Genomic DNA, 26974 nt, shown 5'->3' on the forward strand with positions numbered 1-26974 from the left:
GGTGTTCGGGCAATGTAGAGTGTCATGCTGGGACTGGTGTTTCAAGGTTTAGGCAGTGCACTGGTGTTCGGGCTGTGTAGGGGGTCGTGCTGGGGGTGGTGTTTCAGGGTTTAGGGCAGTGCTGTGGCGTTCGGCCAGTATGGGGGGTCGTGCTGGGGGTGGTGTTCAGGGTTTTGGCAGAGCAGTGGTGTTTGGGCAGTGTAGGGGTCGTGCTGGGGCTGGTGTTTCAGTGTTTAGGGGAGAGCAGTGGTGTTCGGGCATTGAAGGGGGTCGTGCGGGGGGTTGTTTAGGGTTTAGGGCAGTGCACTGGTGTTGGGCAGTGTGGGGGGTCGTGCAGGGGGTGGTGTTTCAGGTTTTAGGGCAGTGCTGTGGCGTTCGGCCAGTGTGGGGGGTCGTGCTGGGGGTGGTGTTTCAGGGTTTAGGGCAGAGCAGTGGTGTTTGGGCAGTGTAGGGGTCGTGCTGGGGCTGGTGATTCAGTGTTTAGGGGAGAGCAGTGGTGTTCGGGCATTGAAGGGGGTCGTGCAGGGGGGGGGTGTTTCAGGGTTTAGGGCAGTGCACTGGTGTTGGGCAGTGAGGGGGGTCGTGCTGGGGGTGGTGTTTCAGGGTTTAGGGCAGTGCAGTTGTGTTCGGGCAGTGTAGGGCTTCGTGCCGGGGTTGGCGTTTCAGGGTTTAGGGCACTGCAGTGGGGTTCAGGCAGTGTAGGGGTCGTGCTGGGGCTGGTGTTTCAGGGTTTAGGGCAGAGCAGTGGTGTTCGGGCAGTGTAGGGGGGTCATGCTGGGGGATGTGTTTCAGGGTTTTGGGCAGTGCACTGGTGTTCGGGCAGTGTAGGGGGACGTTCTGGGGTGGTGTTTCAGGGTTTAGGGCAGAGCAGTGGTGTTCAGGCAGTGTAGGTGGTCGTGCTGGGGGTGCTGTTTCAGGGTTTAGGGCAATGCAGTGGTGTTCGAGCAGTGTAGGGGGTCTTGCTGGGGGTGGTGTTTCAGGGTTTAGTGCAGTGGTGTTCGGGCAGTGTAGGGGGTCTTGCTGGGGGTGGTGTTTCAGGGTTTAGGGCAGTTCAGTGGTGTTCGGGCAGTGTAGGGGTTCGTGCAGGGGGTTGTGTTTCAGGGTTTAGAGCAGTACAGTGGTGTTCGGGCATTGTAGAGGGTCGTGCTGTGGGGTGGTGTTTCAGGGTTTAGGGCAGTGCAGTGGTGTTCGGGCAGTGTAGGGGGTCGTGCTGGGGCTGGTGTTTCAGGGTTTAGGGCAGTGCAGTGGTGTTCGGTCAGTGTAGGGGGTCGTGCTGGGGCTGGTGTTTCAAGGTTTAGGCAGTGCCGTGGTGTTCAGGCAGTGTCGGGGGTTCGGCTGAGTCTGGTGTTTCAGGGTTTAGGGCAGAGCAGTGGTGTTTGGGCAGTGTAGGGGTCATGCTGGGGCTGGTGTTTCATTGTTTAAGGCAGAGCAGTGGTGTTCGGGCATTGAAGAGGGTCGTGCAGGGGGTGGTTTTTCAGGGTTTAGGGCAGTGCACTGGTGTTGGGCAGTGTGGGGGGTCGTGCTGGGGGTGATGTTTCAGGGTTTAGGGCAGTGCAGTTGTGTTCAGGCAGTGTAGGGGTCGTGCTGGGGCTGGTGTTTCAGGGTTTAGGGCAGAGCAGTGGTGTTCGGGCAGTGTAGGGGTTCGTGCAGGGGGTTGTGTTTCAGGGTTTAGAGCAGTACAGTGGTGTTCGGGCATTGTAGAGGGTCGTGCTGTGGGGTGGTGTTTCAGGGTTTAGGGCAGTGCAGTGGTGTTCGGGCAGTGTAGGGGGTCGTGCTGGGGCTGGTGTTTCAAGGTTTAGGGCAGTGCAGTGGTGTTCAGGCAGTGTAGGGGGTTGGGCTGAGTCTGGTGTTTCAGGGTTTAGGGCAGTGCAGTGGTGTTTGGGCAGTGTAGGGGTCGTGCTGGGGCTGGTGTTTTAGTGTTTAGGGCAGATCAGTGGTGTTCGGGCATTGAAGGGGGTTGTGCAGTGGGTTGGTGTTTCAGGGTTTAGGGCAGTGCACTTTTGTTGGGCAGTGTTGGGGGTCGTGCTAGGGGTGGTGTTTCAGGGTTTAGGGCAGTGCAGTTGTGTTCGGGCAGTGTAGGGCTTCGTGCTGGGGTTGGTGTTTCAGGGTTTAGGGCACTGCAGTAGTGTTCAGGCAGTGTAGGGGTCGTGCTGGGGCTGGTGTTTCAGGGTTTAGGGCAGTGCATTGGTGTTCGGGCAGTGTAGGGCGTCGTGCAGGGGGTGGTGTTTCAGGGTTTAGGGCAGTGCAGTGGTGGTCGGGCAGTGTAGGGGGTCGTGCAGGGGGTGGTGTTTCAGGGTTTAGGGCAGTGTAGTGGTGTTCGGGCAGTGTAGGGGGTCGTGCTGGTGCTGATGTTTCAGGGTTTAGGACAGAACAGTGGTGTTCAGGCAGTGTAGGGGGACGGACTGGAGGTAGTGTTTCAGGGTTAAAAGCAGAGCAGTGGTGTTCGGGCAGTATAGGGGGACGTGCTGGGGGTTGTTTTTCAGGGTTTACTGCCGGGTAGTGATGTTCGGGCAGTGTAGGGTGTCGTGCAGGGAGTGGTAATTTAGGGTTTAGGGCAGTGCAGTGGTTTTCGGGCAGTGTAGGGCATCGTGCAGGGGGTTGTGTTTCAGGGTTAAGGGCAGTGCAGTGGTGTTTGGGCAGTGTAGGGTGTTTTGCTGTGGCTGGTGTTTCAGGGTTTAGGGCAGTGCAGTGGTGTTTGGACAATGTAGGGGTCGTGCTGGGGCTGGTGTTTCAGAGTTTAGGGCAGAGCAGTGGTGTTCGGGCATTGAAGGGGGTCGTGCAGGGGGTGGTGTTTCAGGGTTTATGGCAGTGCACTGGTGTTGGGCAGTGTGGCAGGTCGTGCTGGGGGTGTTGATTCAGAGTTTAGGGCAGTGCAGTTGTGTTCGGGCAGTGTAGGGCTTCGTGCTGGGGTTGGTGTTTCAGGGTTTAGGGCACATCAGTGGGGTTCAGGCAGTGTAGGGGTCGTGCTGGGGCTGGTGTTTCAGGGTTTAGGGCAGAGCAGTGGTGTTCGGGCAGTGTAGGGGGGTCTTGCTGGGGGATGTGTTTCAGGGTTTAGGGCAGTGCAGTGGTGTTCGGGCAGTGTAGGGGGACGTTCTGGGGTGGTGTTTCAGGGTTTAGGGCAGAGCAGTGGTGTTCGGGCAGTGTAGGGGTTCGTGCAGGGGGTTGTGTTTCAGGGTTTAGAGCAGTACAGTGGTGTTCGGGCAGTGTAGGGCTTCGTGCTGGGGTTGGTGTTTCAGGGTTTAGGGCACTGCAGTGGTGTTCAGGCAGTGTAGGGGTCGTGCTGGGGCTTGTGTTTCGGGGTTTAGGGCAGTGCATTGGTGTTTGAGCAGTGTAGGGGGTCGTGCAGGGGGTGGTGTTTCAGAGTTTAGGGCAGTGCAGTGGTGGTCGGGCACTGTAGGGGGTCATGCAGGGGGTGGTGTTTTAGGGTTTAGGGCAGTGCATTGGTGTTCGGGCAGTGTAGGGGTTCGTGATGGTGCTGATGTTTCAGGGTTTAGGGCAGAACAGTGGTGTTCAGGCAGTGTAGGGGGACGTACTGGGGGTAGTGTTTCAGGGTTAAAAGCAGAGCAGTGGTGTTCGGGCAGTATAGGGGGACGTGCTGTGGGCTGTGTTTCAGGGCTTAGGGCAGAAAAGTGATGTTTTGGCACTGTGGGGGGTTGTGCTGGGGGTGGAGTTTCAGGGTTTGGTGCAGTGCAGTGGTGTTCAGGCAGTGTAGGAGGTTGTGCTGAGGCTGGTGTTTCAAGGTTAAGGGCAGTGCAGTGGTGTTCAGGCAGTGTAGGGGGTCGGGCTGAGTTGGGTGTTTCAGGATTTAGGGCAGTGCAGTGGTGTTTGGGCAGTGTAGGGGTCGTGCTGGGGCTGGTGTTTTAGTGTTTAGGGCAGAGCAGTGGTGTTCGGGCATTGAAGGGGTCGTGCAAGGGGGGTGGTGTTTCAGGGTTTAGGGCAGTGGCTTTGTGTTGGGCAGTGTGGGGGGTCGTGCTGGGGGTGGTGTTTCAGGGTTTAGGGCAGTGCAGTTGTGTTTGGGCAGTGTTGGGCTTTGTGCTGGGGTTGGTGTTTCAGGGTTTAGGGCACTGCAGTGGTGTTCAGGCAGTGTAGGGGTCGTGCTGGAGCTTGTGTTTCAGGGTTTAGGGCAGTGCATTGGTGTTTGGGCAGTGTAGGGGGTCGTGCAGGGGGTGGTGTTTCAGAGTTTAGGGCAGTGTAGTGGTGGTCGGGCACTGTAGGGGGTCATGCAGGGGGTGGTGTTTTAGGGTTTAGGGCAGTGCAGTGGTGTTCGGGCAGTGTAGGGGGTCGTGCTGGTGCTGATGTTTCAGGGTTTAGGGCAGAACAGTGGTGTTCAGGCAGTGTAGGGGGACGTACTGGGGGTAGTGTTTCAGGGTTAAAAGCAGAGCAGTGGTGTTCGGGCAGTATAGGGGGACGTGCTGTGGTTTGTGTTTCAGGGTTTAGTGCAGAGAAGTGATGTTTTAGCACTGTGGGGGGTTGTGCTGGGGTGGAGTTTCAGGGTTTAGTGCAGTGCAGTGGTGTTCAGGCAGTGTAGGGGGTCGTGCTGGGGCTGGTGTTTCAGGGTTTAGGGCAATGCAGTGGTGTTCGAGCAGTGTAGGGGGTCTTGCTGGGGGATGTGTTTCAGGGTTTTGGGCAGTGCACTGGTGTTCGGGCAGTGTAGGGGGACGTTCTGGGGTGGTGTTTCAGGCTTTAGGGCAGAGCAGTGGTGTTCAGGCAGTGTAGGTGGTCGTGCTGGGGGTGCTGTTTCAGGGTTTAGGGCAATGCAGTGGTGTTCGAGCAGTGTAGGGGGTCTTGCTTGGGGTGGTGTTTCAGCGTTTAGTGCAGTGGTGTTCGGGCAGTGTAGGGGGTCTTGCTGGGGGTGGTGTTTCAGGGTTTAGGGCAGTTCAGTGGTGTTCGGGCAGTGTAGGGGTTCGTGCAGGGGGTTGTGTTTCAGGGTTTAGAGCAGTACAGTGGTGTTCGGGCATTGTAGAGGATCGTGCTGTGGGGTGGTGTTTCAGGGTTTAAGGCAGTGCAGTGGTGTTCGGGCAGTGTAGGGGGTCGTGCTGGGGCTGGTGTTTCAGGGTTTAGGGCAGTGCAGTGGTGTTCGGTCAGTGTAGGGGGTCGTGCTGGGGCTGGTGTTTCAAGGTTTAGGGCAGTGCAGTGGTGTTCAGGCAGTGTAGGGGGTTGGGCTGAGTCTGGTGTTTCAGGGTTTAGGGCAGTGCAGTGGTGTTTGGGCAGTGTAGGGGTCGTGCTGGGGCTGGTGTTTTAGTGTTTAGGGCAGATCAGTGGTGTTCGGGCATTGAAGGGGGTCGTGCAGTGGGTTGGTGTTTCAGGGTTTAGGGCAGTGCACTTTTGTTGGGCAGTGTTGGGGGTCGTGCTAGGGGTGGTGTTTCAGGGTTTAGGGCAGTGCAGTGGTGTTCGGTCAGTATAGAGGGTCGTGCTGGGGGTGGTGTTTCAGGGTTTAGGGCAGTTCAGTGGTGTTCGGGCTGTGTAGGGGTTCGTGCAGGGGGTTGTGTTTCAGGGTTTAGAGCAGTACAGTGGTGTTCGGGCATTGTAGAGGGTCGTGCTGTGGGGTGGTGTTTCAGGGTTTAGGGCAGTGCAGTGGTGTTCGGGCAGTGTAGGGGGTCGTGCTGGGGCTGGTGTTTCAGGGTTTAGGGCAGTGCAGTGGTGTTCGGTCAGTGTAGGGGGTCGTGCTGGGGCTGGTGTTTCAAGGTTTAGGGCAGTGCAGTGGTGTTCAGGCAGTGTAGGGGGTTGGGCTGAGTCTGGTGTTTCAGGGTTTAGGGCAGTGCAGTGGTGTTTGGGCAGTGTAGGGGTCGTGCTGGGGCTGGTGTTTTAGTGTTTAGGGCAGATCAGTGGTGTTCGGGCATTGAAGGGGGTCGTGCAGTGGGTTGGTGTTTCAGGGTTTAGGGCAGTGCACTTTTGTTGGGCAGTGTTGGGGGTCATGCTAGGGGTGGTGTTTCAGGGTTTAGGGCAGTGCAGTTGTGTTCGGGCAGTGTAGGGCTTCGTGCTGGGGTTGGTGTTTCAGGGTTTAGGGCACTGCAGTAGTGTTCAGGCAGTGTAGGGGTCGTGCTGGGGCTGGTGTTTCAGGGTTTAGGGCAGTGCATTGGTGTTCGGGCAGTGTAGGGCGTCGTGCAGGGGGTGGTGTTTCAGGGTTTAGGGCAGTGCAGTGGTGGTCGGGCAGTGTAGGGGGTCGTGCAGGGGGTGGTGTTTCAGGGTTTAGGGCAGTGTAGTGGTGTTCGGGCAGTGTAGGGGGTCGTGCTGGTGCTGATGTTTCAGGGTTTAGGGCAGAGCAGTGGTGTTCGGGCAGTATAGGGGGACGTGCTGGGGGTTGTTTTTCAGGGTTTACGGCCGGGTAGTGATGTTCGGGCAGTGTAGGGTGTCGTGCAGGGAGTGGTAATTTAGGGTTTAGGGCAGTGCAGTGGTTTTCGGGCAGTGTAGGGCATCGTGCAGGGGGTTGTGTTTCAGGGTTAAGGGCAGTGCAGTGGTGTTTGGGCAGTGTAGGGTGTTTTGCTGTGGCTGGTGTTTCAGGGTTTAGGGCAGTGCAGTGGTGTTTGGACAATGTAGGGGTCGTGCTGGGGCTGGTGTTTCAGTGTTTAGGGCAGAGCAGTGGTGTTCGGGCATTGAAGGGGGTCGTGCAGGGGGGTGGTGTTTCAGGGTTTATGGCAGTGCACTGGTGTTGGGCAGTGTGGGAGGTCGTGCTGGGGGCGTTGATTCAGAGTTTAGGGCAGTGCAGTTGTGTTCGGGCAGTGTAGGGCTTCGTGCTGGGGTTGGTGTTTCAGGGTTTAGGGCACAGCAGTGGGGTTCAGGCAGTGTAGGGGTCGTGCTGGGGCTGGTGTTTCAGGGTTTAGGGCAGAGCAGTGGTGTTCGGGCAGTGTAGGGGGGTCTTGCTGGGGGATGTGTTTCAGGGTTTAGGGCAGTGCAGTGGTGTTCGGGCAGTGTAGGGGGACGTTCTGGGGTGGTGTTTCAGGGTTTAGGGCAGAGCAGTGGTGTTTGGGAAGTGTAGGGGTTCGTGCAGGGGGTTGTGTTTCAGGGTTTAGAGCAGTACAGTGGTGTTCGGGCAGTGTAGGGCTTCGTGCTGGGGTTGGTGTTTCAGGGTTTAGGGCACTGCAGTGGTGTTCAGGCAGTGTAGGGGTCGTGCTGGGGCTTGTGTTTCGGGGTTTAGGGCAGTGCATTGGTGTTTGGGCAGTGTAGGGGGTCGTGCAGGGGGTGGTGTTTCAGAGTTTAGGGCAGTGCAGTGGTGGTCGGGCACTGTAGGGGGTCATGCAGGGGGTGGTGTTTTAGGGTTTAGGGCAGTGCAGTGGTGTTCGGGCAGTGTAGGGGGACGTACTGGGGGTAGTGTTTCAGGGTTAAAAGCAGAGCAGTGGTGTTCGGGCAGTATAGGGGGACGTGCTGTGGGTTGTGTTTCAGGGTTTAGGGCAGAGAAGTGATGTTTTGGCACTGTGGGGGGTTGTGCTGGGGGTGGAGTTTCAGGGTTTAGTGCAGTGCAGTGGTGTTCAGGCAGTGTAGGGGGTTGTGCTGAGGCTGGTGTTTCAAGGTTAAGGGGAGTGCAGTGGTGTTCAGGCAGTGTAGGGGGTCGGGCTGAGTCGGGTGTTTCAGGGTTTAGGGCAGTGCAGTGGTGTTTGGGCAGTGTAGGGGTTGTGCTGGGGCTGGTGTTTTAGTGTTTAGGGCAGAGCAGTGGTGTTCGGGCATTGAAGGGGTCGTGCAGGAGGGTGGTGTTTCAGGGTTTAGGGCAGTGGCTTTGTGTTGGGCAGTGTGGGGGGTCGTGCTGGGGGTGGTGTTTCAGGGTTTAGGGCAGTGCAGTTGTGTTCGGGCAGTGTTGGGCTTTGTGCTGGGGTTGGTGTTTCAGGGTTTAGGGCACTGCAGTGGTGTTCAGGCAGTGTAGGGGTCGTGCTGGAGCTTGTGTTTCAGGGTTTAGGGCAGTGCATTGGTGTTTGGGCAGTGTAGGGGGTCGTGCAGGGGGTGGTGTTTCAGAGTTTAGGGCAGTGCAGTGGTGATCGGGCACTGTAGGGGGTCATGCAGGGGGTGGTGTTTTAGGGTTTAGGGCAGTGCAGTGGTGTTCGGGCAGTGTAGGGGGTCGTGCTGGTGCTGATGTTTCAGGGTTTAGGGCAGAACAGTGGTGTTCAGGCAGTGTAGGGGGACGTACTGGGGGTAGTGTTTCAGGGTTAAAAGCAGAGCAGTGGTGTTCGGGCAGTATAGGGGGACGTGCTGTGGGTTGTGTTTCAGGGTTTAGTGCAGAGAAGTGATGTTTTGGCACTGTGGAGGGTTGTGCTGGGGTGGAGTTTCAGGGTTTAGTGCAGTGCAGTGGTGTTCAGGCAGTGTAGGGGGTCGTGCTGGGGCTGGTGTTTCAGGGTTTAGGGTAGTGCAGTGGTATTGGGGCAGTGTAGGGAGTCGTGCTGGGGCTGGTGTTTCAGGGTTTAGGGCAGTGCAGTTGTGTTGGGGCAGTGTAGGGGGACGTGCTGGGGGTGGTGTTATAGTGATTAGGGCAGAGCAGTGGTCTTCATGCAGTGTAGGGGGTCGTCCAGGGGGTTGTGTTTCAGGGTTTAGGGCAGAGCAGTGATATTCGGGCAGTGTAGGGAGTCGTGCAGGGTGTGGTAATTTAGGGTTTAGGGCATTGCAGTGGTTGTCGGGCAGTGTAGGGCGTCGTGAAGGGGGTGGTGTTTCAGGGTTTAGGGCAGTGCAGTTGTGTTCGGGCAGTGTAGGGCTTCGTGCTGGGGTTGGTGTTTCAGGGTTTAGGGCACTGCAGTGGTGTTCAGGCAGTGTAGGGGTCGTGCTGGGGCTGGTGTTTCAGGGTTTCGGGCAGTGCATTGGTGTTCGGGCAGTGTAGGGCGTCGTGCTTGGGGTGGTGTTTCAGGGTTTAGGGCAGTGCAGTGATGGTCGGGCAGTGTAGGGGGTCGTGCAAGGGGTGGTGTTTCAGGGTCTATGGCAGTGTAGTGGTGTTCGGACAGTGTAGGGGGTCGTGCTGGTGCTGATGTTTCAGGGTTTAGGGCAGAACAGTGGTGTTCAGGCAGTGTAGGGGGACATACTGGGGGTAGTGTTTCAGGGTTAAAAGCAGAGCAGTGGTGTTCGGGCAGTATAGGGGGACGTGGTGGGGGTTGTGTTTCAGGGTTTAGGGCAGGGTAGTGATGTTCGGGCAGTGTAGGGTGCCATGCAGGGAGTGGTAATTTAGGGTTTAGGGCAGTGCAGTGGTTTTCGGGCAGTGTAGGGCGTCGTGCAGGGGGTTGTGTTTCAGGGTTAAGGGCAGTGCAGTGGTGTTCGGGCAGTGTAGGGTGTTGTGCTGGGGCTGGTGTTTCAGGGTTTAGGGCAGTGCAGTGGTGTTTGGACAATGTAGGGGTCGGGCTGGTGTTTCAGTGTTTAGGGCAGAGCAGTGGTGTGCGGTCATTGAAGGGGTCGTGCAGGCAGGTGGTGTTTCAGGGTTTAGGGCAGTGCACTGGTGTTGGGCAGTGTGGGGGATTATGCTGGGGGTGTTGTTTCAGGGTTTAGGGCAGTGCAGTTGTGTTCGGGCAGTGTAGGGCTTCGTGCTGGGGTTGGTGTTTCAGGGTTTAGGGCACAGCAGTGGGGTTCAGGCAGTGTAGGGGTCGTGCTGGGGCTGGTGTTTCAGGGTTTAGGGCAGAGCAGTGGTGTTCGGGCAGTGTAGGGGGACATACTGGGGGTAGTGTTTCAGGGTTAAAAGCAGAGCAGTGATGTTCGGGCAGTATAGGGGGACGTGCTGGGGGTTGTGTTTCAGGGTTTAGGGCAGGGTAGTGATGTTCGGGCAGTGTAGGGTGCCATGCAGGGAGTGGTAATTTAGGGTTTAGGGCAGTGCAGTGGTTTTCGGGCAGTGTAGGGCGTCGTGCAGGGGGTTGTGTTTCAGGGTTAAGGGCAGTGCAGTGGTGTTCGGGCAGTGTAGGGTGTTGTGCTGAGGCTGGTGTTTCAGGGTTTAGGGCAGTGCAGTGGTGTTTGGACAATGTAGGGGTTGGGCTTGTGTTTCAGTGTTTAGGGCAGAGCAGTGGTGTTCGGGCATTGAAGGGGTCGTGCAGGCGGGTGGTGTTTCAGGGTTTAGGGCAGTGCACTGGTGTTGGGCAGTGTGGGGGATTATGCTGGGGGTGTTGTTTCAGGGTTTAGGGCAGTGCAGTTGTGTTCGGGCAGTGTAGGGCTTCGTGCTGAGGTTGGTGTTTCAGGGTTTAGGGCACAGCAGTGGGGTTCAGGCAGTGTAGGGGTCGTGCTGGGGCTGGTGTTTCAGGGTTTAGGGCAGAGCAGTGGTGTTCGGGCAGTGTAGGGGGGTCTTGCTGGTGGATGTGTTTCAGGGTTTAGGGCAGTGCAGTGGTGTTCGGGCAGTGTAGGGGGACGTTCTGGGGTGGTGTTTCATGGTTTAGGGCAGAGCAGTGGTGTTCAGGCAGTGTAGGTGGTCGTGCTGGGGGTGGTGTTTCAGGGTTTATGGCTGTGCAGTGGTGTTCGGACAGTGTAGGGGGTTGTGGTGGGGGTGGTGTTTCAGGGTTAAGGGCAATGCAGTGGTGTTCGAGCAGTGTAGGGGGTCTTGCTGGGGGTGGTGTTTCAGGGTTTAGTGCAGTGGTGTTCGGGCAGTGTAGGGGGTCTTGCTGGGGTTAGTGTTTCAGGGTTTAGGGCAGTGCAGTGGTGTTCGTGCATTGTAGAGGGTCGTGTTTGGGGTGATGTTTCAGGGTTTAGGGCAGTGCAGTAGTGATCGGTCAGTGTAGAGGGTCGTGCTGGGGGTGGTGTTTCAGGGTTTAGGGCAGTTCAGTGGTGTTCGGGCACTGCAGGGGTTCGTGCAGGGCGTTGTGTTTCAGGGTTAAGGGCAGTACAGTGGTGTTCGGGCATTGTAGAGGGTCGTGCTGGGGGTGGTGTTTCAGGGTTTAGGGCAGTGCAGTGTTGTTCGGGCAGTGTAAGGGGTCGTGCTGGGGCTGGTGTTTCAGGGTTTAGGGCAGTGCAGTGGTGTTCTGTCAGTGTAGGGGGTCGTGCTGGGGCTGATATTTCAAGGTTAAGGGCAGTGCAGTGGTGTTGAGGCAGTGTAGGGGTTCGGGCTGAGTCTGGTGTTTCAGGGTTTAGGGCAGTGCAGTGGTGTTTGGGCAGTGTAGAGGTCATGCTGGGGCTGGTGTTTTAGTGTTTACGGCAGAGCAGTGGTGTTCGGGCATTGAAGGGGTCATGCAAGGGGGTGGTGTTTCAGGGTTTAGGGCAGTGCACTTGTGTTGGGCAGTGTGGGGGGTCGTGCTGGGGGTGGTGTTTCAGGGTTTAGGGCAGTGCAGTTGTGTTCAGGCAGTGTAGGGCTTCGTGCTGGGGTTGGTGTTTCAGGGTTTAGGGCACTGCAGTGGTGTTCAGGCAGTGTAGGGGTCGTGCTGGGGCTTGTGTTTCAGGGTTTAGGGCAGTGCATTGGTGTTCGGGCAGTGTAGGGGGTCGTGCAGGGGGTGGTGTTTCAGGGTTTAGGGCAGTGCAGTGGTGGTCGGGCACTGTTGGGGGTCGTGCAGGGGGTGGTGTTTTAGGGTTTAGGGCAGTGCAGTGGTGTTCGGGCAGTGTAGGGGGTCGTGCTGGTGCTGATGTTTCAGGGTTTAGGGCAGAACAGTGGTGTTCAGGCAGTGTAGGGGGACGTACTGGGGGTAGTATTTCAGGGTTGAAAGCAGAGCAGTGGTGTTCCTGCAGTATAGGGGGATGTGCTGGGGGTTGTGTTTCAGGGTTTAGGGCAGAGTAGTGATGTTTGGGCACAGTGGGGGGTTGTGCTGGGGGTGGAGTTTCAGGGTTTAGTGCAGTGCAGTGGTGTTCGGGCAGTGTAGGGGGTCGTGCTGGGGCTGATGTTTCAGGGTTTAGGGTAGTGCAGTGGTATTGGGGCAGTGTAGGGAGTCGTGCTGGGGCTGGGTTTCAGTGTTTAGGGCAGTGCAGTTGTGTTGGGGCAGTGTAGGGGGACGTGCTGGGGGTGGTGTTATAGTAGTTAGGGCAGAGCAGTGGTGTTCATGCAGTGTAGGGGGTCGTCCAGGGGGTTCTGTTTCAGGGTTTCGGGCAGAGCAGTGATATTCGGGCAGTGTGGGGTGTCGTGCAGGGTGTGGTAATTTAGGGTTAAGGGCAGTGCAGTGGTTTTCGGGCAGTGTAGGGTGTTGTGATGGGGCTCGTGTTTCAGGGTTTAGGGCAGTGCAGTGGTGTTTGGGCAATGTAGGGGTCATGCTGGGGCTGGTGTTTCAGGGTTTAGGGCAGTGCAGTGGTGTTTGGGCATTCTAGGCAGTCGTGCAGGGGTGTGGTGTTTCAGGGTTTAAGGCAGTGCAGTGGTATTGGGCAGTGTGGGGGCTCATGCTGGGGTGGTGTTTCAGGGCTTAGGGCAGTGCAGTGGTGTTCGGGCAGTGTAGGGGGTCATGCTGGGGTTGGTGTTTCAGGGGTTAGGGCAGTGCAGTGGTGTTCGGGCAGTGTAGGAGGTCGTGCTGGGGGGTTTGTTTCAGTGTTTAGGGCAGAGCAGTGGTGTTCGTGCATTATAGGGGGTCGTGTTTAATGCTGGTGTTTCAGGGTTTATGGCAGATCAGCGGTGTTCGGCCAGTGTAGAGGGATGCACTGGGGTGGTGTTCCAGGGTTTAGGGTAGAGCAGTGGTGTTCGGGCAGTCTAGGGCGTCGTACTGGGGGATGTGTTTCAGGGTTTAGGGCAGTGCAGTGGTGTTCGGGCAGTGTAGGGGGTCGTGCTGGTGCTGATGTTTCAGAGTTTAGGGTAGAACAGTGGTGTTCAGGCAGTGTAGGGGGACATACTGGGGGTAGTGTTTCAGGGTTAATGGCAGAGCAGTGGTGTTTGGGCAGTATAGGGGGACGTGCTGGGGGTTGTGTTTCAGGGTTTAGGGCAGTGCAGTTGTGTTCGGGCAGTGTAGGGCTTCGTGCTGGGGTTGGTGTTTCAGGGTTTAGGGCACTGCAGTGGGGTTCAGGCAGTGTAGGGGTCGTGCTGGGGCTGGTGTTTCAGGGTTTAGGACAGAGCAGTGGTGTTCGGGGAGTGTATGGGGGGTCGTGCTGGGGGATGTGTTTCAGGGTTTAGGGCAGTGCAGTGGTGTTCGGGCAGTGTAGGGGGACGTTCTGGGGTGGTGTTTCAGGGTTTAGGGCAGAGCAGTGGTGTTCGGGCATTGAAGGGGGTCATGCAGGGGGGTGGTGTTTCAGGGTTTAGGGTAGTGCACTGGTGTTGGGCAGTGTGGGGGGTCGTGCTGGGGGTGGTGTTTCAGGGTTTAGAGCAGTGCAGTTGTGTTCGGGCAGTGTAGGGCTTCGTGATGGGGTTGGTGTTTCAAGGTTTAGGGCACTGCATTGGGGTTCAGGCAGTGTAGGGGTCGTGCTGGGGCTGGTATTTCAGGGTTTAGGACAGAGCAGTGGTGTTCAGGCAGTGTAGGTGGGTCGTGCTGGGGGATGTGTTTCAGGGTTTAGGGCAGTGCAGTGGTGTTCGGGCAGTGTAGGGGGACGTTCTGGGGTGGTGTTTCAGGGTTTAGGGCAGAGCAGTGGTGTTCGGACAGTGTAGGGTGTTTTGCTGGGGCTGGTGTTTCAGTGTTTAGGGCAGTGCAGTGGTGTTTGGACAATGTAGGGGTCGTGCTGGGGCTGGTGTTTCAGTGTTTAGGGCAGAGCAGTGGTGTTCGGGCATTGAAGGGGGTCGTGCAGGGGGGTGGTGTTTCAGGGTTTATGGCAGTGCACTGGTGTTGGGCAGTGTGGGAGGTCGTGCTGGGGGTGTTTTGTTTCAGGGTTTAGGGCAGTGCAGTTGTGTTCGGGCAGTGTAGGGCTTCGTGCTGGGGTTGGTGTTTCAGGATTTAGGGCACAGCAGTGGGGTTCAGGCAGTGTAGGGGTCGTGCTGGGGCTGGTGTTTCAGGGTTTAGGGCAGAGCAGTGGTGTTCGGGCAGTGTAGGGGGGTCTTGCTGGGGGATGTGTATCAGGGTTTAGGGCTGTGCAGTGGTGTTCGGGCAGTGTAGGGGGACGTTCTGGGGTGGTGTTTCAGGGTTTAGGGCAGAGCAGTGGTGTTCAGGCAGTGTACGTGGTCGTGCTGGGGATGGTGTTTCAGGGTTTAGGGCTGTGCAGTGGTGTTCGGACAGTGGAGGGGGTTGTGGAGGGGGTGGTGTTTCAGGGTTTAGGGCAGTTCAGTGGTGTTCGGGCAGTGTAGGGGTTCGTGCAGGGGGTTGTGTTTCAGGGTTTAGAGCAGTACAGTGGTGTTCGGGCAGTGTAGGGCTTCGTGCTGGGGTTGGTGTTTCAGGGTTTAGGGCACTGCAGTGGTGTTCAGGCAGTGTAGGGGTCGTGCTGGGGCTTATGTTTCAGGGTTTAGGGCAGTGCATTGGTGTTTGGGCAGTGTAGGGGGTCGTGCAGGGGGTGGTGTGTCAGAGTTTAGGGCAGTGCAGTGCAGTGGTCGGGCACTGTAGGGGGTCATGCAGGGGGACGTGTTTTAGGGTTTAGGGCAGTGCAGTGGTGTTCGGGCAGTGTAGGGGGTCGTGCTGGTGCTGATGTTTCAGGGTTTAGGGCAGAACAGTGGTGTTCAGGCAGTGTAGGGGGACGTACTGGGGATAGTGTTTCAGGGTTAAAAGCAGAGCAGTGGTGTTCGGGCAGTATAGGGGGACGTGCTGTGGGTTGTGTTTCAGGGTTTAGGGCAGAGAAGTGATGTTTTGGCACTGTGGGGGGTTGTGCTGGGGGTGGAGTTTCAGGGTTTAGTGCAGTGCAGTGGTGTTCAGGCAGTGTAGGGGGTTGTGCTGAGGCTGGTGTTTCAAGGTTAAGGGCAGTGCAGTGGTGTTCGGGCAGTGTAGGGGGTCGGGATGAGTCGGGTGTTTCAGGGTTTAGGGCAGTGCAGTGGTGTTTGGGCAGTGTAGGGGTTGTGCTGGGGCTGGTGTTTTAGTGTTTAGGGCAGAGCAGTGGTGTTCGGGCATTGAAAGGGTCGTGCAGGGGGGTGGTGTTTCAGGGTTTAGGGCAGTGGCTTTGTGTTGGGCAGTGTGGGGGGTCGTGCTGGGGGTGGTGTTTCAGGGTTTAGGGCACTGCAGTGGGGTTCAGGCAGTGTAGGGGTCGTGCTGGGGCTGGTGTTTCAGGGTTTAGGACAGAGCAGTGGTGTTCGGGGAGTGTAGGGGGGGTCGTGCTGGGGGATGTGTTTCAGGGTTTAGGGCAGTGCAGTGGTGTTCGGGCAGTGTAGGGGGACGTTCTGGGGTGGTGTTTCAGGGTTTAGGGCAGAGCAGTGGTGTTCGGGCATTGAAGGGGGTCATGCAGGGGGGTGGTGTTTCAGGGTTTAGGGTAGTGCACTGGTGTTGGGCAGTGTGGGGGGTCGTGCTGGGGGTGGTGTTTCAGGGTTTAGAGCAGTGCAGTTGTGTTCGGGCAGTGTAGGGCTTCGTGCTGGGGTTGGTGTTTCAAGGTTTAGGGCACTGCATTGGGGTTCAGGCAGTGTAGGGGTCGTGCTGGGGCTGGTATTTCAGGGTTTAGGACAGAGCAGTGGTGTTCAGGCAGTGTAGGGGGGTCGTGCTGGGGGATGTGTTTCAGGGTTTAGGGCAGTGCAGTGGTGTTCGGGCAGTGTAGGGGGACGTTCTGGGGTGGTGTTTTAGGGTTTAGGGCAGAGCAGTGGTGTTCGGACAGTGTAGGGTGTTTTGCTGGGGCTGGTGTTTCAGTGTTTAGGGCAGTGCAGTGGTGTTTGGACAATGTAGGGGTCGTGCTGGGGCTGGTGTTTCAGTGTTTAGGGCAGAGCAGTGGTGTTCGGGCATTGAAGGGGGTCGTGCAGGGGGGTGGTGTTTCAGGGTTTATGGCAGTGCACTGGTGTTGGGCAGTGTGGGAGGTCGTGCTGGGGGTGTTTTGTTTCAGGGTTTAGGGCAGTGCAGTTGTGTTCAGGCAGTGTAGGGCTTCGTGCTGGGGTTGGTGTTTCAGGATTTAGGGCACAGCAGTGGGGTTCAGGCAGTGTAGGGGTCGTGCTGGGGCTGGTGTTTCAGGGTTTAGGGCAGAGCAGTGGTGTTCGGGCAGTGTAGGGGGGTCTTGCTGGGGGATGTGTATCAGGGTTTAGGGCTGTGCAGTGGTGTTCGGGCAGTGTAGGGGGACGTTCTGGGGTGGTGTTTCAGGGTTTAGGGCAGAGCAGTGGTGTTCAGGCAGTGTACGTGGTCGTGCTGGGGATGGTGTTTCAGGGTTTAGGGCTGTGCAGTGGTGATCGGACAGTGGAGGGGGTTGTGGAGGGGTGGTGTTTCAGGGTTTAGGGCAGTTCAGTGGTGTTCGGGCAGTGTAGGGGTTCGTGCAGGGGGTTGTGTTTCAGGGTTTAGAGCAGTACAGTGGTGTTCGGGCAGTGTAGGGCTTCGTGCTGGGGTTGGTGTTTCAGGGTTTAGGGCACTGCAGTGGTGTTCAGGCAGTGTAGGGGTCGTGCTGGGGCTTATGTTTCAGGGTTTAGGGCAGTGCATTGGTGTTTGGGCAGTGTAGGGGGTCGTGCAGGGGGTGGTGTGTCAGAGTTTAGGGCAGTGCAGTGCAGTGGTCGGGCACTGTAGGGGGTCATGCAGGGGGACGTGTTTTAGGGTTTAGGGCAGTGCAGTGGTGTTCGGGCAGTGTAGGGGGTCGTGCTGGTGCTGATGTTTCAGGGTTTAGGGCAGAACAGTGGTGTTCAGGCAGTGTAGGGGGACGTACTGGGGATAGTGTTTCAGGGTTAAAAGCAGAGCAGTGGTGTTCGGGCAGTATAGGGGGACGTGCTGTGGGTTGTGTTTCAGGGTTTAGGGCAGAGAAGTGATGTTTTGGCACTGTGGGGGGTTGTGCTGGGGGTGGAGTTTCAGGGTTTAGTGCAGTGCAGTGGTGTTCAGGCAGTGTAGGGGGTTGTGCTGAGGCTGGTGTTTCAAGGTTAAGGGCAGTGCAGTGGTGTTCGGGCAGTGTAGGGGGTCGGGATGAGTCGGGTGTTTCAGGGTTTAGGGCAGTGCAGTGGTGTTTGGGCAGTGTAGGGGTTGTGCTGGGGCTGGTGTTTTAGTGTTTAGGGCAGAGCAGTGGTGTTCGGGCATTGAAAGGGTCGTGCAGGGGGGTGGTGTTTCAGGGTTTAGGGCAGTGGCTTTGTGTTGGGCAGTGTGGGGGGTCGTGCTGGGGGTGGTGTTTCAGGGTTTAGGGCAGTGCAGTTGTGTTCGGGCAGTGTAGGGCTTTGTGCTGGGGTTGGTGTTTCAGGGTTTAGGGCACTGCAGTGGTGTTCAGGCAGTGTTGGGGTCGTGCTGGAGCTTGTGTTTCAGGGTTTAGGGCAGTGCATTGGTGTTTGGGCAGTGTAGGGGGTCGTGCAGGGGGTGATGTTTCAGAGTTTAGGACAGTGCAGTGGTGGTCGGGCACTGTAGGTTGTCATGCAGGGGGTGGTGTTTTAGGGTTTAGGGCAGTGCAGTGGTGTTCGGGCAGTGTAGGGGGTCGTGCTGGTGCTGATGTTTCAGGGTTTAGGGCAGAACAGTGGTGTTCAGGCAGTGTAGGGGGACGTACTGGGGGTAGTGTTTCAGGGTTAAAAGCAGAGCTGTGGTGTTCGGGCAGTATAGGGGGACGTGCTGTGGGTTGTGTTTCAGGGTTTAGGGCAGAGAAGTGATGTTTTGGCACTGTGGGGGGTTGTGCTGGGGTGGAGTTTCAGGGTTTAGTGCAGTGCAGTGGTGTTCAGGCAGTGTAGGGGGTCGTGCTGGGGCTGGTGTTTCAGGGTTTAGGGTAGTGCAGTGGTATTGGGGCAGTGTAGGGAGTCGTGCTGGGGCTGGTGTTTCAGGGTTTAGGGCAGTGCAGTTGTGTTGGGGCAGTGTAGGGGGACGTGCTGGCGGTGGTGTTATAGTGTTTAGGGCAGAGCAGTGGTCTTCATTTAATTTAATTTAAAAAATATTTCTAAAGCGCAGCGTACACCTTGCGGTTTCTTGGCGCTAGGGGAATTGGCAACTGAGGGAGAAGACCAGAAGAAGAGATAAGAGGAGATATTAAGAGAGTTTAAGAGGGGAAGGCCTGGCTGAAGAGGAACGTTTTCAAATCTCTACGAAAGGGGAGGTACTGAGTACCAAAGCGGAGATGGTCAGGGAGTGAGTTCCAAAACGTTGGAGCCAGGGTGGAAAAGCTGGCCCCGCCCCACTTTTCACGTGTGAAACGAGGGGTCAGAAGAAGGGACTTAGAGGAAGACCGAAGTGCTCTTGCAGGTACATACGGATTGATTAATGAAGAGATAAAAGCGGGGGCAGTGCCCTGACGGGCCTGGAAGGCCATGCAGCCGATCTTAAAAAGGGAGCGTTCTTTTACAGGGAGCCAGTGAAGCTCCCTGAGAAGGGGGGTGGAATGGTGATATCGAGGAAGGCCATACACCAGCCGAGCTGCCTGGTTCTGGATAATCTGGAGTCTACGCAAGCAGTACGCGGGGATACCATGGTAGAGAGCGTTTGCGTAGTCCAGTCGCGATATCACTAGTGCGGCCATGATGATCTTAAGCGCCTGGGGGGAAAAAAAACGGGAAACAGTGCGGATCGTGCGGAGAGTGAGGAAACAAGAGGATACCACGGAACTAATTTGTGAATGGAGAGTGAGCTGGTTGTTTATTTTGACACCGAGCGTTTTGACCGTGGTGGAAGGGGTAGGTGCGGGACCGAGAGAGGGGGGCCAAAAGAAAGAGTTCCAGGGGCTGGATGAACCACCAGTGAGAACCAGCTCGGTTTTATCCGGGTTCAGCTTAAGGTGGTTGTGGTTCATCCAGTCCCTGATGAAAGTCATAGTTGACTGGAAGTTAGAGACAGAAAGAGGAGAGGGGGAGAGATCAAAGATGAGCTGGAGGTCATCCGCGTAATTATAAATGGTGACCTCCAGCTGTTGGAGTGCGAAAATGAGAGGAAAGATATAGAGATTGAAAAGCAACGGAGAGAGAGAGGAACCCTGGGGAACACCGCAAGTGACAGGGAGAGGGGTGGCCGTGAAGTCGCCTAGCCGAACCGCCTGAGTGCGGTCCCGCAGAAAGGAGGAGAGCCAGACCAGAGCTGATCCCCCGATACCAGCCGCCTTGACACGGGTAAGTAAGATGGTATGGTCCACCGTGTCAAAGGCGGCGGAGAGATCAAGGAGGACCAGTGCCTGGTGTTTGTTCTCATCCATGCCCCTTCTGAGTTTGTCTAAGACTGCGACCACGACTGATTCGGTCGAATGCCTGGGGCGGAACCCGGCTTGGCGGGGTGCCAATCCTCCATTTGCCTCGACATGGGCGCTAAGTGCCGCGGTGACGTGGCGTTCCATCACCTTTCCCAGGAAGGGTAGCAGGGAGATGGGGCGGTAGTTGGCCAAGATGGAAGGATCCGCGCCAGGTTTTTTCAGGATGGGCACTATTGTAGCTGCCTTTAGCACAGAGGGCACTACGCCCTGTGCCAGAGAGCTGTTGAGGAAGGCGATGGGGGGGTCAGGGCAGCAGAGGTAAATTTGCTGCAGGACTCGTGCCGGGCAGACGTCCGCAGGAGACCCCAACTTCACTTTGGGAAGTATCTCTAAGAAAGAGTCCTGAGTGAGAGGGGGGATGGAGGTAAAAGGACATAGGACGGGAGGGGGGGAGGTATCAATGAAGGCAGACGAGGGTGGTGGGATGTTGGTCTTGATGGTAGCAATTTTCTCTAAGAAGTAGGTATTAAGTTGGTCGCAGAGAGGCTGGGAAGGAGGAATTTGGGACGAGGTTCGGTCTGAGAATGCCAGGTCATTCACTATGCCGAAGATTTCCCTGGGTTTGTTTTTTGCAGAAGTTATTTTAGAAGAAAAGTAGGAGGTTTTTGCAGCCAGGATTGCTGTTTTGTATTTAGCCAGTGTTGATAAGAAGTGGGTTTTTGATAAGGGACTGTAATTTATCCTCCATTGCCTCTCCGCCCGACGGGCGCTCAGTTTGAGATCTTTTAGGTGGTCGTCGAACCATCTATTGGAGTCCTTAGGTCGGCGGATGGAAATGCGGCGTAAGGGCGCCACTGAGTCGCAGCCTCCAGCCAGCCAGGTGTTAATGGCCTTGGCTTGAGAGGCGGATGATAAGCCCGCGAGAATGGGAGTGGAGTTGCAGAGTGAGGAGGTCAAGGAGGGATAATCCAGTCTATTCCAATTCCGCGCCCAGGTGTTTTTGGTGTGCTGGGTTTTGGGCATCAGGTTTCGGAGGATGGAGAGGGAGATGAGGGTATGGTCAGACCATGGGCACGGCGAGACCGCAGCCGAGGCCACAGGGAGGTTAAGGGACCAGACCTGGTCCAGTGTGTGCCCATGGGAATGAGTGGGGACGGATATGTGTGACACAAAGTTGAGGGATGAAAGATAATCTGTAAATTCTTTAGAGGCTGAGCACTCGTGTGGGTCTGAGGGCCAGTAATTGAAGTCCCCTAGCACCAAGACCGAGGTGTAGTTGACCACCAGGTTAGCCAACAGGTCCTGAAATGCCGGCAAGAATAAGGGCGAGGGCTGAGGAGGGCGGTACATAAGGAGGCAAGTTATGGGGGGGGAAAATGAAAGAGAGCGGACAGCCAGGAAGTCAGCAGGGGGAATAGGGGGAAAAGGGAGTTGTTGAAAGTTCAACTCCGACCGAGCGATTAGGGCGACCCCACCGCCAGCCTTGCCAGTCGGACGGTCGGCCCGCAGGGCCACATAGGAAGGGGGTAGGGTGGACAAGAGAACAGGGAGGGAAGAATCACAGTACCAGGTTTCGGTCAGGAGCAGAATATCAGGTTTCTCTGAGTCGAGTAAGACAAACAGCTCGTGGTGGTGCTTGACCGCTGACCTGGTATTGAGTAGGACAATAGACAGTGCCGGAGAGCGGGGGGGGGGGTCAAGGGAGGGGGGGCAAGGTGACGGGGGGACGAGCTGCAGGGGATAGGGTGCAGTGGGGGAAGAAGGAGCAAGGCCTAGTGAGGAAATCAGACTGCGGATGGGATCCGGGAGTGGCCAATGGCCTTGGAGGGCAATAAGGTCCTTGGTAGAATAAGACGTAGCTTTAGCATGGAAACGTGCCCCTAGCCCCGTCCGGCCGCGGACGGGCGCAGACGGGCTTGCCTTAGGCGCGCCTTCGGCGCGCAAAAGTCGCGCCCGCTGCGCTCGTCCGTTGCGCTTCCTGGCCAGACACATGTTTTATGCCGGTGGGCCAAGAGGTTGGAGGGGCGTGGCCAGCCGAGGGGGCGTGTCTCGCCTCGCCCTCGGGATTGGCGGGAGAGATAAGGGGATCGTTGCAGCGAGTAGCGCTGTTCGTGGCGAGCCAAGAGATGCAGGTGAGTAAAGGTGCCAGATAAAAACACAGTAATTCAATCACAGTAAAATTTAAAGTAAGTAGCCCCTGCTCTCGGCTTTCCGCCTCAGGAGCCAATCATGAATGCGAAGCCTGGCCGCGACGCGCTCAATTTAAAGGTATGGCGGGGGCGTGGCCAGCCGAGGGGGCGTGTCTCGCCTCGCCCTCGGGAATGGCGGGAGAAATAAGGGGATCGTTGCAGCGAGTAGCGCTGTTCGTGGCGAGCCAAGAGATGCAGGTGAGTAAAGATGCCAGATAAAAACACAGTATTCAATCACAGTAAAATTTAAAGTAAGTAGCCCCTGCTCCCGGCTTTTCGCCTCAGAAGCCAATCATGAATGCGAAGCCTGGCCGCGACGCGCTCAATTTAAAGGTATGGCGGGGGCGTGGCCAGCCGAGGGGGCGTGTCTCGCCTCGCCCTCGGGAATGGCGGGAGAAATAAGGGGATCGTTGCAGCGAGTAGCGCTGTTCGTGGCGAGCCAAGAGATGCAGGTGAGTAAAGGTGCCAGATAAAAACACAGTAATTCAATCACAGTAAAATTTAAAGTAAGTAGCCCCTGCTCCCGGCTTTCCGCCTCAGGAGCCAATCATGAATGCAAAGCCTGGCCGCGACGCGCTCAATTTAAAGGTATGGCGGGGGGCGTGGCCAGCCGAGGGGGCGTGTCTCGCCTCGCCCTCGGGAATGGCGGGAGAGATAAGGGGATCGTTGCAGCGAGTAGCGCTGTTCGTGGCGAGCCAAGAGATGCAGGTGAGTAAAGGTGCCAGATAAAAACACAGTAATTCAATCACAGTAAAATTTAAAGTAAGTAGCCCCTGCTCCCGGCTTTCCGCCTCAGGAGCCAATCATGAATGCGAAGCCTGGCCGCGACGCGCTCAATTTAAAGGTATGGCGGGGGGCGTGGCCAGCCGAGGGGGCGTGTCTCGCCTCGCCCTCGGGAATGGCGGGAGAAATAAGGGGATCGTTGCAGCGAGTAGCGCTGTTCGTGGCGAGCCAAGAGATGCAGGTGAGTAAAGATGCCAGATAAAAACACAGTATTCAATCACAGTAAAATTTAAAGTAAGTAGCCCCTGCTCCCGGCTTTTCGCCTCAGGAGCCAATCATGAATGCGAAGCCTGGCCGCGACGCGCTCAATTTAAAGGTATGGCGGGGGGCGTGGCCAGCCGAGGGGGCGTGTCTCGCCTCGCCCTCGGGAATGGCGGGAGAAATAAGGGGATCGTTGCAGCGAGTAGCGCTGTTCGTGGCGAGCCAAGAGATGCAGGTGAGTAAAGGTGCCAGATAAAAACACAGTAATTCAATCACAGTAAAATTTAAAGTAAGTAGCCCCTGCTCCCGGCTTTCCGCCTCAGGAGCCAATCATGAATGCGAAGCCTGGCCGCGACGCGCTCAATTTAAAGGTATGGCGGGGGGCGTGGCCAGCCGAGGGGGCGTGTCTCGCCTCGCCCTCGGGAATGGCGGGAGAGATAAGGGGATCGTTGCAGCGAGTAGCGCTATTCGTGGCGAGCCAAGAGATGCAGGTGAGTAAAGGTGCCAGATAAAAACACAGTAATTCAATCACAGTAAAATTTAAAGTAAGTAGCCCCTGCTCCCGGCTTTCCGCCTCAGGAGCCAATCATGAATGCAGTGTAGGGGGTCGTCCAGGGGGTTGTGTTTCAGGGTTTAGGGCAGAGCAGGGATATTCGGGCAGTGTAGGAAATCGTGCAGGGTGTGGTAATTTAGGGTTTAGGGCAGTGCAGTGGTTGTCGGGCAGTGTAGGGCGTCGTGAAGGGGGTGGTGTTTCAGGGTTTAGGGCAGTGCAGTTGTGTTCAGGCAGTGTAGGGCTTCGTGCTGGGGTTGGTGTTTCAGGGTTTAGGGCACTGCAGTGGTGTTCAGGCAGTGTAGGGGTCGTGCTGGGGCTGGTGTTTCAGGGTTTAGGGCAGTGCAGTGATGGTCGGGCAGTGTAGGGGGTCGTGCAGGGGGTGGTGTTTCAGGGTCTATGGCAGTGTAGTGGTGTTCGGACAGTGTAGGGGGTCGTGCTGGTGCTGATGTTTCAGGGTTTAGGGCAGAACAGTGGTGTTCAGGCAGTGTAGGGGGACATACTGGGGGTAGTGTTTCATGGTTAAAAGCAGAGCAGTGGTGTTCGGGCAGTATAGGGGGACGTGTGGGGGGTTGTGTTTCAGGGTTTAGGGCAGGGTAGTGATGTTCGGGCAGTGTAGGGTGCCATGCAGGGAGTGGTAATTTAGGGTTTAGGGCAGTGCAATGGTTTTCGGGCAGTGTAGAGCGTCGTGCAGGGGGCTGTGTTTCAGGGTTAAGGGCAGTGCAGTGGTGTTCGGGCAGTGTAGGGTGTTGTGCTGGGGCTGGTGTTTCAGGGTTTAGGGCAGTGCTGTGGTGTTTGGACAATGTAGGGGTCGGGCTGGTGTTTCAGTGTTTAGGGCAGAGCAGTGGTGTTCGGGCATTGAAGGGGTCGTGCAGGCGGGTGGTGTTTCAGGGTTTAGGGCAGTGCACTGGTGTTGGGCAGTGTGGGGGATTATGCTGGGGGTGTTGTTTCAGGGTTTAGGGCAGTGCAGTTGTGTTCGGGCAGTGTAGGGCTTCGTGCTGGGGTTGGTGTTTCAGGGTTTAGGGCACAGCAGTGGGGTTCAGGCAGTGTAGGGGTCGTGCTGGGGCTGGTGTTTCAGGGTTTAGGGCAGAGCAGTGGTGTTCGGACAGTGTAGGGGGGTCTTGCTGGGGGATGTGTTTCAGGGTTTAGGGCAGTGCAGTGGTGTTCGGGCAGTGTAGGGGGACGTTCTGTGGTGGTGTTTCAGGGTTTAGGGCAGAGCAGTGGTGTTCAGGCAGTGTAAGTGGTCGTGCAGGGGGGGGTGTTTCAGGGTTTATGGCTGTGCAGTGGTGTTCAGACATTGTAGGGGGTTGTGGAGGGGTGGTGTTTCAGGGTTTAGGGCAATGCAGTGGTGTTCGAGCAGTGTAGGGGGTCTTGCTGGGGGTGGTGTTTCAGGGTTTAGTGCAGTGGTGTTCGGGCAGTGTAGGGGGTCTTGCTGGGGTTAGTGTTTCAGGGTTTAGGGCAGTGCAGTGGTGTTCGGGCATTGTAGAGGGTCGTGCTTGGGGTGGTGTTTCAGGGTTTAGGGCAGTGCAGTAGTGATCGGTCAGTGTAGAGGGTCCTGCTGGGGGTGGTGTTTCAGGGTTTAGGGCAGTTCAGTGGTGTTCGGGCAGTGTAGGGGTTTGTGCAGGACGTTGTGTTTCAGGGTTAAGGGCAGTACAGTGGTGTTCGGGCATTGTAGAGGGTCGTGCTGGGGTGGTGTTTCAGGGTTTAGGGCAGTGCAGTGTTGTTCGGGCAGTGTGGGGGTCATGCTGGGGCTGGTGTTTCAGGGTTTAGGGCAGTGCAGTGGTGTTCAGGCAGTGTAGGGGGTAGGGGTGAGTCTGGTGTTTCAGGGTTTAGGGCAGTGCAGTGGTGTTTGGGCAGTGTAGAGGTCGTGTTGGGGCTGGTGTTTTAGTGTTTAGGGCAGAGCAGTGGTGTTCGGGCATTGAAGGGGGTCATGCAGGGGGGGGGTGTTTTAGGGTTTAGGGCAGTGCACTGGTGTTGGGCAGTGTGGGGGGTCGTGCTGGGGGTGGTGTTTCAGGGTTTAGAGCAGTGCAGTTGTGTTCGGGCAGTGTAGGGCTTCGTGCTGGGGTTGGTGTTTCAGGATTTAGGGCACTGCATTGGGGTTCAGGCAGTGTAGGGGTCGTGCTGGGGCTGGTGTTTCAGGGTTTAGGACAGAGCAGTGGTGTTCAGGCAGTGTAGGGGGGTCGTGCTGGGGGATGTGTTTCAGGGTTTAGGGCAGTGCAGTGGTGTTCGGGCAGTGTAGGGGGACGTTCTGGGGTGGTGTTTCAGGGTTTAGGCAGAGCAGTGGTGTTCAGGCAGTGTATGTGGTCGTGCTGGGGGTGGTGTTTCAGGGTTTAGGGCTGTGCAGTGGTGTTTGGACAGTGTAGGGGGTTGTGTAGGGGGTGGTGTTTCAGGGTTTAGGGTAATGCAGTGGTGTTCGAGCAGTGTAGGGGGTCTTGCTGGGGGTGGTGTTTCAGGGTTTAGTTAAGTGGTGTTCGGGCAGTGTAGGGGGTCTTGCTGGGGGTAGTGTTTCAGGGTTTAGGGCAGTGCAGTGGTGTTTGGGCATTGTAGAGGGTCGTGCTTGGGGTGGTGTTTCAGGGTTTAGGGCAGTGCAGTGGTGTTCGGTCAGTGTAGAGGGTCGTGCTGGGGGTGGTGTTGCAGGGTTTAGGGCAGAGTAGTGATGTTTGGGCACTGTGGGGGTTGTGCTGGGGGTGGAGTTTCAGGGTTTAATGCAGTGCAGTGGTGTTCGGGCAGTGTAGGGGGTCGTGCTGGGGCTGGTGTTTCAGGGTTTAGGGTAGTGGAGTGGTATTGGGGCAGTGTAGGGAGTCGTGCTGGGACTGGTGTTTCAGGGTTTAGGGCAGTGCAGTGGTGTTGGGGCAGTGTAGGGGGACATGCTGGGGGTGGTGTTATAGTGTTTAGGGCAGAGCAGTGGTGTTCATGCAGTGTAGGGGGTCGTGCAGGGGGTGGTGTTTCACGGTTTAGGGCAGAGCAGTGATATTCGGGCAGTGTAGGGTGTCGTGCCGGGTGTGGTAAATTAGGGTTTAGGGCAGTGCAGTCATTTTCGGACAGTGTAGGGCGTCGTGAAGGGGGTGGCGTTTCAGGGTTAAGGGCAGTGCAGTGGTGTTCGGGCAGTGTAGGGTCTTGTGCTGGGGCTCGTGTTTCAGGGTTTAAGGCAGTGCAGTGGTGTTTGGGCAGTGTAGGGGGTCATGCTGGGGCTGGTGTTTCACGGTTTAAGGGAGTGCAGTAGTGTTGGGCAGTGTGGGGGTCGTGCTGGGGTGGTATTTCAGGGCTTAGGGCAGTGCAGTGGTGTTTGGGCAGTGTAGGGGGTCGTGCTGGGGTTGGTGTTTCAGGGTTTAGGGCAGTGCAATGGTGTTCTGAGAGTGTAGGGGGTCATGCTGGGGCTGGTGTTTCAGGGTGTAGGGCAGTGCAGTGGTGTTCGGCAGTGTAGGGGGTCGTTCTGGGGGTTTTGTTTCAGTGTTTAGGGCAGAGCAGTGGTGTTCATGCAGTATAGGGGGTCGTGTTGGTGCTGGTGTTTCAGGGTTTATGGCAGATCAGTGGTGTTTGGCCAGTGTAGGGGGATGCACTGGGGTGGTGTTCCAGGGTTTAGGGTAGATCAGTGGTGTTCAGGCAGTGTAGGGGGTTGTACTGGAGGATGTGTTTCAGGGTTTTGGGCAGTGCAGTGGTGTTCGGGCAGTGAAGGGGGACGTTCTGGAGTGGTGTGTCAGGGTTTAGGGCAGAGCAGTGGTGTTCAGGCAGTGTAGGTGGTCGTGCCGGGGGTGGTGTTTCAGGGTTTTGGGCTGTGCAGTGGTGTTCGGACAGTGTAGGGGGTTGTGGAGGGGGGGGTGTTTCAGGGTTTAGGGCAATGCAGTGGTGTTCGAGCAGTGTAGGAGGTCTTGCTGTTGGTGGTGTTTCAGGGTTTAGTGCAGTGGTGTTCAGGCAGTGTAGGGGGTCCTGCTGGGGGTAGTGTTTCAAGGTTTAGGGCAGTGCAGTGGTGTTCGGATATTGTAGAGGGTTGTGCTTGGGGTGGTGTTTCAGGGTTTAGGGCAGTGCAGTGGTGTTCGGGCAGTGTAGAGGGTCGTGTTGGGGGTGGTGTTTCAGGATTTAGGGCAGTTCAGTGGTGTTCGGGCAGTGTAGGGGTCGTGCTGGTGGTCGTGTTTCAGAGTTTAGGGCAGTGCAGTGGTGTTCGGGTAGTGTAGGTGATAGTGCAGGGGTTGGTGTTTCAGGGTTTAGGGCAGTGCAGTGGTGTTTAGGCAGTGTAGGGTGTCGTGCTGGGGCTGGTGTTTTAGGGTTTAGGGCAGAGCAGTGGTGTTCGGGCAGT

Source organism: Triturus cristatus, chromosome 5_1, assembly GCF_964204655.1.
Source record: "Triturus cristatus chromosome 5_1, aTriCri1.1, whole genome shotgun sequence".
In the NCBI taxonomy this organism is placed as follows: Eukaryota; Metazoa; Chordata; class Amphibia; order Caudata; family Salamandridae; genus Triturus; species Triturus cristatus.